The sequence below is a fragment of the Manduca sexta genome, chromosome 22 (assembly GCF_014839805.1).
Source record: "Manduca sexta isolate Smith_Timp_Sample1 chromosome 22, JHU_Msex_v1.0, whole genome shotgun sequence".
Taxonomy (NCBI): Eukaryota; Metazoa; Arthropoda; class Insecta; order Lepidoptera; family Sphingidae; genus Manduca; species Manduca sexta.
Window position 1 is genome coordinate 428104 of NC_051136.1, and position 13704 is coordinate 441807.

The window sequence follows — 13704 nt, forward strand, 5'->3', positions numbered from 1 at the left end:
CGTTATCTCATGTAGAGTATAAGGTAGTTGAGTAATATTATAATAGATGGCGTTACGTATACAGTTTAAACATTTTTCCGGGATTCTTTTTATTTTTTGGGCACGTAATTATTATGTATACAAAACTTGTTAATAGAATAAATAATAATACTCTTTATTGTAACTTTTATTTATTTTAATTTAAAAGAACTTTCCATTGTCCTTAGGTTGAGTGCATTGTTCCATACTCAGAATTAATTAAATTTTAATTAATTCTAAGTATGAAACAATTAAATTAATTAAATTTATTTACATCTGACTATTTGAGAAATCGTATTGGCGGTGTTATATTTGTAGAAGAAGAAATCAGGCTCTCGAGAAAAAAAATGAACAGCGGGCGCGTAGTATCTTCGAAAATAATAGCGAATTGTTTTTTATTTATTTCAAATATATCTTAATGTCATACACAAATAAATGAAATGGTTAACTATAGAAAATTAACTTGATAATGAGGTGAACAACCTTTGATGTTGCGATCGCGGCAATGTTTGACTGATTTGATTGACTAATTTGTATTTTATATAATATGTAGGATTAAAGTTAATAGTCAAATAATTATAATTTGTTTTTATCTCACCATTATTACTCCGGAGTTTTGTCTTCTTTCTTCAATTCTCTATAAAATATTTTATTAACTAAAAATAAATCTATTCACATAGAGGAATTATAAAAAGTGAAACCAATAACGCTATTTTTTGTTGACAATACGTAATTTCTACGTGCAAAGACAAACTTAAAATAAGGCAAAATATTATCATTTCCAAAGTTTACAAAAGGATATAACACGTTTTCTCGATAATTAAAAAGACGCAGTTTACAAAAAAATATTAAATTAAGCGCGTCTTTTTAAGTATCTGGCCAGTGTTTGATTTTTTTTCATGATTTAAAAACATTTGTTGATTTTTTTTAAATAAAATTGGCCATGAGACTATTTAACGCTAAAATATGACTATTTTTTCAAAACTGAGCCGAGTTTAGAGATTAGACCGCGAAAAAAACTTCATTAGTACATTTTAATAGAAATAATTACGAACATTCGGCCATAAGCTACACCAGGATTGAATAATATAAAATTAACCTGGTTTGAATCCAAAACCTGCTTAGTTTTGTTGCCGCTATTAACTACGATAAACTACAACACATAAAAGCATAAAATATTCACTATCTAAGCGTAACAATGCGTTATTAAAAAACATTTTAAAACATGCCATGCAAAATAATTAAAGCGAATAAAAAAACAAAAGTAAAGTGAGTGTGTCGTCCGTTATAGAATTTGGAAGAGTTCATAAAGTTATTTTAAACTGGTCAGCCAATTGTAATATTTCACTCACTTTTAACAGAGAATTAGTTGTAAAATACAACATAATTCTATAGAATACATCGACTAAATGACATAAATGGTTACATCTCTAATAGGAGTCGATCCGTCTAAATAGGCACTTGATGCTAAAATATCTTGACTAATGGTCTGCAACGGAATCCCCGAGAGATCTTCATGACTCGCAGACAATGAAATGCCCGCAATAGCCGCTGTCACACGCACAAGAGTATAGATTTAACTAATCTTGTGCAGTGGCCAGCAGCTGCTTTGGGCTTCATTCTCATCCAAATTAACGATGGAGGCTGGACCTTTCTGGCTCTTCCGAGATGTTGAACTGACGAAGGCTTGTTAAGCGTATAAGTAAAGCGTATAAACTAAAAGAAATTAAAAGCTTAAACAGAAACTTAATGTAACTGGCTTTCACATAATAATGTTTAAATAATTTATAATAATATCGTTAACTAAGTATACTTATTTGTAATTTAATTGTAAGTCTTATTCATAATTGATATAAATTACTTCTTTGTTTGCTACTTGAATATTACCCAAATAAATACCGGGGTAACCGAACCATAAATTATTTTATTTGAAACTTCTCGTATCAGTTATTTTCATTATCCGATTAAATGAAGTATGCAACGTTTTTACACCAATCCAGTGGAAAGGATGTATTAAAAAACTAAAGGTGTCGGATGACGTGAAGCCCCGCGCTCGATGAAACCTTACTACCGGCTTAAAGCATAACGTAACATTCGATCCTAATGCCGTACCGGGCAGCGGTAAAGTCGCTTTAAATTATAAAAAAGTGCAAAGAACTATCCGCTTACTAGAAAATATCGAATTATAAATTGGGTGTATTTATAAGAATTTATCGAAACTATGGTTTATAGAAACCATGTGGGTGGAATTATATTATTTTCGTTATTAAACATTTAATACGTGATATATACTTAACCTATGAAATTTATTACTCCTTATACTGAATAGTAATAAAAATACAATTCTAAAAAAGAAAAAAAATATTGTCATAAATGATACAATCCAAAATCTCTTTTCTAAATCACAATGATTTTTATCGTCTATTACATCGATGCTTTTCATTTTATAAAACAAAAACAAAACCAGATAATTAAAGGTAAAATATATTAAAACGATAAATAAAAAAGAAACAAAACTAAAAATGAAACCCATAAGAAATACTCACTTGACACACACAAAAACACAAAAAAAACAAAAAAAAATAACAATTTGTAAATATCACTGTCTATGCCTTCATAAAGAGCAAAATTAAAAAATAAAAATAAAAAAGTACAGTGGACGTGTACACGCGGGGTGCTCTGGGGTTCGAGTGAGTGTCGAAGGAAGTCTACCTTACTACTTGCCAGTGTGGGCAGACGAGCCTACATAATGTCCTGATACCACCCCCTGCTAATACGATTGGCGCAAGCCACATACTATACGCGGTTGCCAGATAGGTATAATTAAGCTTCGTGTCGTCTTTTGTTAGTTTTCACTTTGTCCAACGTACCTACCTGTAGCGATTTATAAATGAATATGTAATATGACGTACAATACTATTAACTTATTAATTACCATAACATAATGCATGAAATATAAATGTCACTTTTTTGACTCTAGAACAGGATTTTGGAAGTGTTTTACTTTTACATCTTAAAACCGACTAATAAGTTTTTATTTTCAAGTTCCCAGGTACCTATTATGTATGAGCAGTTTATAAATGTTCTACATAATTATATGACAAATCAACACAATATCTATTAGGATGATTTAAAGAGGTTATCAGTAGAATTCTGTGAAAGGAATGAGAATATATATTTTTTGAACTTCGAATGCATCAAACGTGTAATGAGGAACCTTAGCGAACGTTAGCAATATTTGCATATCAAAGGAGAATGCCCATTTTTGTATGAAAGTTGGGCTACGCTTGCGTCTGTACAAAACCTTCACTAAACTATAGGGAATGTATCCTAACTCTTATACAAATTGAAAACAATTGGATATTCGATGGGAGTTCGGAGTAATCAGAATTTTTATAGCTCGGTTATTTTGAGGTTAAGTATGGACTGCAATAATATATTGTAGAAAGTACCTAAGTGCCTAATTAATTTTAATATTGCAGTACCTACTTGTTACTGCTATAACCAATTATTGGACAATCTTTTCACCTAGCTTTAGCCGCACTTATAAGTACTAACATATCTGATAAGACGAAATTCCAATGAAACTTCTAGATAGTATGGCGGAATATTAGTTTTTCCACTGAGCATATGCTACCTGTCCTTTTGTGTATATATTTTTCTGACTTACGAATTATTCTTTTACATGGATTACTTAATCTTTATTTCCATCTACCATTGTCTTCCTCCAATATGACGTCAACACATATAGATTCAGCTTAGTTTTTATGACCGATCGCATACCTGACGCCAACCGTCTTTGGAGGATTCCGATCCCAGGCAACACAAGTTAGAAACACTGAGATAAAATATTGTTTGGCCTGGAAATCGAACCCAGGAACTCACTTTAAAGCCTGATTAGCCTAATAGTTAATTATCAGAGGATAAGGAAAATAAAACAAGAAATACGAAATCCAATGTATATTTTTATAAGGATTTATATTTTTAATAGAGGTATATTTTCTTGGCATCACAAAAAACAAACAAGAACTTGATGTAGCTGCAGCATGCTTATATACCACTAAAGTGAGTGAATGACTTCTTGCAGCGCTGTTCGGGTCATGTCATGTTATTGTTGTCTGTGAACCTCTCTATTAGTTGATCTCCAACAGGCAGCACAAACTCATTTCAGCATTGAAACCTAAAATATAATGTAGAAGTTAAGTAAACATGTGAATCTTTGTGTAACATTCAAGACATAAGGTGTCTCCATATATTTTTTAATTTGATTTAACAATTAGTCAAACTTGTTTTGTACGAATTGAAATAATCGAGCTAATAACAAGATACTTACAATGTTCGGCGCAATCTCACGAACTAAAAGTATTGAGCGCCGAGTGTGACAGATCGTTCAAGAAATATACGTGTCGTTGCTGTGGCACCGCAAAGGTGCAGTTAATACACCACCGGGATATGCCGTCTCGATCAACTGTCCTGGGTCTAGGCTCTAGACGACTTGACTTGTGTTGCTAACTAAAAGCCTCCCGTCTCAAAGTTCGACCACACACTATACACGTTGTTTCTTAACAGAGGATTTCTTTACTCAACATTAAAATACATAAGAAAAACACTCCGATCTTGAGTAAAATATTATGATTTAACATTCAAAGTCAAACAAATCTGAAGTGTCAAAATGTCATTAATTTCAGTTGCCAGTGTAATAAAAATCTGTACCCAAATATTCATTAATTAAAAATAATGTAGACATGTTTTAGCTGACTTTAGTATTTCTGGTAATTCAAGTATAAATCGCCATTTGTTTGTTTTTCGAACGAATGGTGTTTTCTTTTTTTTTACTAACTATTTGGAGTTTGGTCATAATTATTAAGTAAAATATATTATTTTATAACAGTACTTTTGTTTAATAAATAATATATTTAATCCATATATTATAATAGTTTCAAAAACAAGCACATTTATTGTGCATATTTACTTTTTTATTCCATTTAAAAGGGGATTTTGTAATAAATTGGTATCAATTCGCCATATTCGCAGTAAATTATCCGGTGTTTCATTTGTAACAATCGAACAACTTTTTTTTTATATCTTTTAAACCCCCATTTGCTTAGGACTGAAATAAATACAAGTGAAATAATAAATAAAATGATGAATTTTAATAGATATTTGGTTAAGACGCATGACTGACGCAAAGATAGCCTGGTTTTGGGCATTGTCCTTTATGAATAAATGTTTTAAATCGCTATACGCTCCACCTTGTTCCACTTTGCGTAACGGCACTAAGCTATGGAGTCCCTCACATGAGCCGGCCTATTGTTTTATATACTTTATTTGTATATAATTATGTAGGACAGCATTTTAATTGTTATTTAATCGGTATCGATAGATCAACCTTTTTCGCATGCAAGTTGTAAAGGGGTATATCATAAAGTTTTTGCTTTGCCTTCCAAATTTAATCGCTTTGAATGTCAAATTCAAATATATTTTATGACAAGGCTAATAAAAATCTTATACATGTAAATAAAATTAATATAAGTAGTTATTAGTGTTTACTTCTTATTCTTCTCAAATTTAATATTGTGTAGGGATTTTAGTATTATTTTTTCCAGTAAATATTATGTAACATGTAAGTATTTTCTGTAAAATGATTCTATGATTAATTATAATTTAAATAACGTATGCTATTAAAATATGTCGTGGAAGACTGTTATTTTCGTTTTGTTCAAAACAAAGATTAAGTTTTTATTGAAATATTTTGGCAACTTACTATTTAATTTGGCTCGTTATGTTGGAACTATTTACTTACAACTCGTATGACTTGTGTGAATATGAACCATGGTCACAAATTCGGAGTCAAATACTTGCTAATTTATATCTTCCATACATTTATGTTATTTATGAATAAGTATATATAATTTTTATTTATTTTACTGTATTATCGTGTATTATTATGTATTTTATTTATTTAATTATAAATAAACCCACACTTGAACTTCTCTGTAGAAATAATTTCAACCTATGGTTGTCTGGAAGAGATCGCTCCTAGGGATAAGATTGCCTGTTGTTTCACTAGCTATAGTTAATTTGTATATGTGTCTTTTTCTAACTTATATGGTGTTCAATAAAGAATTATCTATCTATCTATCCGTTTTATAGTCATTTATTTATGTATTTATTCAAGATCTCCAAAAAAGATAACACATAATATATAAATGGTTCATTGGGTACAAGTAACATAAATATAAAAACCTTGTGTGTATCTTTAATTCTAAGGAGATACAGCATGCATTAATCTAATTAAAAAATTGTCCTACAAAGAATAATGAAATATTAAATCACAAATCAACATATTTTTTATGTCATAATTAAATATTCCGGGTAGTTTGTAACAATGTAAGTTCATTTAGTTACCGGTGCTAGCTAGTGTGAGTTATAAGAGGAATGCTAGCGAGGCCGGTCGGAAGCCCTACTAAGGAGGCCGGCGCCTCCCCTCTTACAGGATTATGAACAGACCACCACAAAGATTTAAAAGTGACCTGTCTGTCTCCATTTTACCACGATATGTAATGAAATTAGTGCTAAATAAATTATTTCTATAAATACGTTAGTTTATGCTCTTCGTTATGTTATTTTAAATTATATGGTTACAAAAATTACATTTTATATTTAACTAACTATACTGTTTAATGTTTTGGATTATACATTGTTAAAACATATTGAAGAAATTACAAGAGCTCACCATTTTATTTCAGAGCGAGTAAGTAGAGATGTAGTTTTCGAATTATCCATAATTTTCATGTTGTACTAAACTGGGTGTTGCTGGCGACTTCGCTCGCGTGAACGACGTTTCCCGATGTAAAAGTCTTACTGTACAATTTACAATATAGCAACCCAACTAAAAACTGGAGCGTTCCATAAAATGATTTATTATTACTAAGGTAGTGTGACAGAAGAAAGGCCGGTTCCTAACAAGGCCCAAATACATTATTTTTTAAAATTGATTTTATAATATGAAAACATAGATAGTAGTACATTTTTTTGTTAGTTCTTTTATTGTTACATTTAATAGTATTAGTTGCAATTCCATAAAAAAAAAATCTTCATATTTTTTAAAAAAACTATTTTTAAACATCATTACTATTTTTAAAAAGGTTTTATAAATATTTTCAAATTATGTGGGTCTTCAAGAGTTCCGTTAATTTACTATATTATATCAAATCTGTTTATATTTGATGTTGTGTTATGTTTTTCTTTATTAGATTATAATATGTTTATTATAACTTTATCTTTTTTACAAGTAAAAAATTACATCATCGTCCCGTTTGTTACCTCAATGGAAACACACCGTTGTTAATTGATGACTGTCTACTTATGTACCTGTGTATTATACATAAACAGTTATAAGGTAATAATTATAAACACAATTTTTTATTATGTTTATTTAAGAACGTCATCAATGATACGTCATTATTGAATTTGTTATTCTATTATATTCTCCATTTTCCCAATATTATAAAAAAAAATCGTACTTTTCAGCATTCTTCTAATCCTTAGATCAGTATATTTGGATGATTTAAAAGAGAATAATTGTTGCAAATATGAGTTCTTTTTAACATAAAAAATATCGTTGCTTAGTGGTTTTAATAATCTTATGGAATAATACTATTAGTATGATGAAAGGTGTTTTATTTGAATTTTCTCATTACTCACTTTAGTAATTTCGATTTAGTTGTAGTTTTGGTATATTACACCAATATCTGTTTTTTCATACTATAATATTTCTGCGATAACAGTTAACTACGTCTGCGCGACGCCTTACGGCTTATAAATTAAACGTAACTTTAAACTAAGGCACTAGGTGTTAGTTAAGGCATTGCCCTTTAATTCCCTACCTCCTCTAACAACCCATAAGCTCATTAAAGGATTTAATTTATATTTTATAATAATATCAATTTTTTTTAACTCTATTAAATGCGTCAGATGGTAAAATAATTAAAAAAGTAGACAAAGAGGTTATTTAATAAAAAATACCGAATAGATTAGACATGTGAGCCCGAAGCCCCGCGGAAGTTATGTCCGGTCACCCGACACGGCGCGGTGGGCCGTGATGACATCGACTTGCACCGCACCGCGGACTCGTCTAGTCGCTAGTGTCGGCTTACATGGAACATCACTAGTTGGGGTTCCTTATTTATGATATCAAACCTTTATGGAAGTCATGGTTTATTTATTTCCTGTTATTATGTATACAGTTGGAAAATTCGCCTAAGGCATTCTCTTCAAAGAACTTTTGAGTAACATATATATAAGTAAATCTACAGTCAGACATAAAAGCAGCAAATTAAAAATTTCAAATAGCCTTTAAACTTTATGTCTGAATTGAGCTGTCTGACTGAATTGAGAGAAGACGCGAAAGAAATACGAATACAATATAATGTATTTTACCTGTAAATAATATTTAATAGACAAATTTCTGTATTAGATTGTGTAATATTTTCTTAATTTAAGCTACTTTCTTGTATTTTTTAAATTTCACAAACATTTTTGTATCAACGAAATTATTAATAGTAACAGCACTGTATTAAATACTGCTCAATGCTGAGGACAGGCCTACACTATTACTAAGAGGGTATTAGGTCTCAGCACGCCACGCTGGTCTAGTGCGTGTCGGCAGAATTCACAAACCTTCGAATTTTTTATAGAGAATTCTCAGGTACATACATACTAGGAAACATTTCCTCAGAATGTTTTCTTTAACTTTTAAAGTGAAGGATAATTAAAATAACGACGATGACAATACACAAGTAGCTTCGAAAAGTTCCTTGTGTAATGAGGTGTGAGTCTTGCGTTTTGAACCTGCAGAACTTCGTCTGCGCAGTCTGTTCAACTCCCCACTATAGTACACTTATCATTACGAATTAATGAAATGTAAATTCTATCTCAGAAGTTTTACATATTTGTTCAACCTTCCAGAATCCACAGACTTGGGCTAATGTGTTGAAACCAATTGATAAAATTAATACATACTTTATATAACATCGCTTTAGTACTGTAATTTATGCTGTTATATATGTATAAAAATATAATTAATATAAAGTAAAAAAATAATTAAACCCCAGTACGGAACATTCTATTGGCAAGCACTACTTACACACCCCAACTTTTTAAAGTTTTTACCCTTTTGAAGTTTTTGTTTACAAGCAGCTTATTAATACCAAATTCAAGTAGTTTATTTACGGTCTTGTAACAGTAGTGTGGACGGCATAAGATATTTCCGCTCCTTGCCTCCTATAACAAAGTAACACCTCAGAAATTGTATTATTGCTAATCAAAATACATTGTAATATGCCTTTACCAACTTGTGAGAAGTAATAACTCATGAGAATCCTTGTTATTATATCATATACATTGCATTGTGTATATAGACGCTGAACAGTAATGTTAAAAGTATAATAGAGTTTAATAATAATGTTATGTTAAAATAATAATTAGGTGTTCTACTTCTGCTCATGGAGATTTTTGGACGTTTGGTTCAAATAAACACGGAAACCGCTGAATGAATTGTAAGGGATGGCAAGGTCTTTTATGTGGGTGAAGCCTATAATGTAATTACTAACATAATAATAATATCGACCCTGTATTATATACCGCCCCACTGCTGGGCTCGAGCCTCTTCTACTACTGGAAGGGATTAGGCCTTAGTCCACCACGCTGGCCTAGTGCGGATTGGTAGACTTCAAACACTCTCAAAATTCCTATAAAGAACTTATTAGGTATGCAGGTTTCCTCATTATGTTTTCCTTCACCGTTAAAGCAAGCGATAATTCACAAAGAATACACACATAATTTTATAAAAGTCTAAGTTATTTGATTGATGAGGACCCTTCGGATTTGAACCTGCGGTCATTCATCTTAGCAGTCCGTTCCACACCCAACTAGGCTATCTCCGCTATATAACTAACATGACATATAAGTTAGTGGACACATAAGATATTTATTTGATGTTTTCCCTCTAAATAATTATAATTTGCTTGTAATATAGACATCCCAATTAATACTCTTATAATTAAACGACCCATAGTTTTATAAATTCTCTTTGTTTATTTATATTATTAGGTCCACGGCGCCATTCATAATATTACTTTATTTGCACCCGGTACGAGTACGACTATCCCGCTGAGGTCCTGGGTTCGACTCTTGGGTCGGGGAAACTTAATTGTTTACTCAGTCGCAGCTCGGAATCAGGAAGTTGGAGGTTGGTCCTACGCCTGATCTCTCTCCGGTCATTACGGATTGCCGTCGCACCGGACTATAAGAGTGAAGGAACGGAAAGTGCACCTGTGCATTGATATTATACATAATATCTTCTTCGCAGGAAATATTATATCTCCTGAAAATATTTAATTAAAAATGTGCAAATCAAAATATGATATTTTGCTATGTTTTGCTATTACACGGTAGATTGCGTAACCATCGCATGAGCGCAAAATTTTTGTATGACAATTTTGCCAATGTCCACTTTATATAATCTTAGAACTCTTTGTATGGACTATTGAGGAATATTTACAATTCACGCCTGTTTCCCAGAAGAGCTTGGTGCAGGTACATCAAGTGTGCTGTACACTGATCGCATTGCTTATATCTGTATAAGTGTTGATATTTTTATTTATTTCTTTGAATGACGAGACGAGCTTGCCGTTCGCCTGATGGTATGCGATCCGACCGCCCGTAGACAACAGAAACACCATCCAACACCTTGAATCACAAAGTATTGTTTGGTATTCCACTGCGTTCGCCATCCTGAGACACGAGATGTTAAGTCTTATTATGTACAGTAGTAACACTGGCTATAATGTTCTTCAAACCGGAACACAACAGTGACTACACGTTGCTGCTTAGCGGCAGAAATAGACATTGCAGTGGTACCTACTCAGGCGGACTCTCACATATGAGAGACCTACCAGCAGTGAAGAAGATGTGTATTAGAAGCTATCTTATCATTATATTGGATATTCAGGCTATTTACATATAGATTTTATTTATTCCACTCAAAAATCAAACCAGGACCTCTCGGATTTTACAGCCTAGCAACCACTACACTATCGTAAAAAATAAAAAAATTAAAATCGAATAGTTCATTAAACGATTGATTTATATTTACAGCAGATCAAAAGAAGCATTATTTGAAGCAGACATGAATGTAATAATAAAATAAATTACCAAATTCGATATCAAAAAGCATTCTCGCAAGGTGTCAGTAACAGGAAGAGCTTGATATCGGACGAGACACCTCCGCGACCAAGTTATAAATAAATCGACCTTCAGATTAAAAATAGACGCCGATCCCTCCTGAGCGAGGTCGGGAAATTGGGTCACTGGTGTTCTGTCTCTTTTATACGCATCGCAACTACCGTGTTAGAAAGGGACGGAGCGCAAGCCTGCAGCGCCCGTGACGTTGCCAAGCTCGTTCATTGAATTTTACAGGCATAAGCGAAAAGCTCAGCCGCGGTGCATCGCGGTTTTTTTATGCAATTTGAGTTCGTTTTAATAGGATGCTGCTAATATAGAAGAGATTAAGTATCTATAGTAGTTCTTAAAACTATGAAGATTTTTTTAATTTAAATATGTTTAAAAGGAATTTTCTAGAAAAGCATAACGTGTTGAATGATTACACGTTAATAATTTACGAAAAATATGACTTATTATTCGGGATGAGAAATGCTGTGACGTACGTGCAACCGAGGTCGCTGTAACACTAACGCTATGCCTAGGTTCAGTGGTGATGACGTCAAACGCGGGTGTGGCAAAGACCTATGACGTCACGGGAGAGCTCTGACGTCAAGCCGAGCCCCTTCCCGCCCCCAGTGCGCCCCGGGCCCCTCGCATACGAATTGCTCCTACAGTTTTATGGATATTGTTTCTTTGTGGCCTTTGCGGATGATGCCTAATGCTACCAAAGCTTATGTCTGAGTTCATCCTACTGTAAGTTTACTGCAGGGTTTATAGATGATAATATAAAGTAACATGTCACAGTATGCATAGTATTGTATAATTAATAATCTGCAGTTTTAGTACAATTTAAGTTATTTGATATACAAATAAATAATAATGTACATGGATATAGTATATTATGTATATAGTATTATTATGTATATATTGTACATGTGTATCGGTGTTTAGTGTTGCAGTGTTCTAACTCTCGGATATTTGTCACAAAACCTGAAATTATGTATCAGAATGATCCCAAAATAAAAATTACAGATTTATACTATAATATTTTAGGTATTTTTTTAGATTTTTTGGTATTTCTGTGAGAATAAAATTGTAAAGTTTATTGTAATTAATAAAATTATACACAGAAATTTTATAATTTATTTTTTACTGCTTATTTATATTAGTTTACTCATTAATAACAATAGAATTTATTAAAATAATAAAGATATTTTATGAAAATTTTATAGTGAAGATGAAAAGAAATACTTTCTATAAGCAAACAAATTGCTTATCATTTCCATCCTCATTTTTTACTAAAATTAACCCATAACGTAATTACGTTAATATTATCAACTTTGATGGAATTTTTATTTTCTGGACTTTCAGTGAAGGTAAACCCCATGCAACAGTTAAAATACCTAGATACCTTGTATCCTTAATTTTAAAATAATGTAAAAAGTATTGTAATCTGTATACGATGTTTATCAAACAGAATGTTAGGCAGTTCATACATTTTGTTATATCATTGACTAAATCGTCATACCAAGAATACGTCATAACAAAAGAAATTTCCGATAGACTAGTATGGCGATAGACTCACAACCTATCACATCATGGGGTAGATATAAGCTCAACGAAGTATGCACTAGTTGCAGCTCTGCCTACCTATTCAGAGATAAAAAGTTACAGAAGCAGAAGATTTTTAAATAGTTTTAAAGTATTGACAAATAACACGATGTTATGTTTATTTGAATATCCTACCAAATTTTGTTGATAACATGACCAAAGGATTTCATGTTAAATAGTTTACTTTTTCATTTTAACGCGCAATAGTGACGTCATATGTTGCATGTTAACTTGAAATAAAATTTGCATTGCAACTTAGCAACTGATTTCGCCAGTATAGTGCTTGAGGAAGCGGATGTGTCGTCAGATGCTACCTAGTATATGTTTTGGGAAGGTTAACTATTTTGTTGTCATACTATCTTTGTAAAAGTAAATAACATTATTAGTATAATATATTTTACAGCTAAACTGAAACGATTTTAATATAATTTGGCTTCCAGTTAACTTGAATCACAAAAGAACATAGGGTACTTATTTAGGTTGATCACATAGACCAAATCTTGAGCGAAGCCGCTAGCAATGCTTAGTAATCCATACAAAAAAGTATATATAAACTATGTGTGATATTTCGATATCAAATAGTAATAAGTGTATAGCTAAATGTTATTCTTATCTATCTTTTCAATTACTTATAACGATTCCACTTGTATTAAATATAATTAATTGAAGTGTTTGGAGGCACTCCGATATCGTACGATTCCACCAATATTATTAAAATATACGTTCAAAATTATAAAACTTTTATTTCAACTAATACTATTTTGGACAACTTACACAAAGAAAGCTTAAATTATATTTTATGAATATAACTATTTTATAATTCGATTACCTTTTAAATAAGCTGATCGA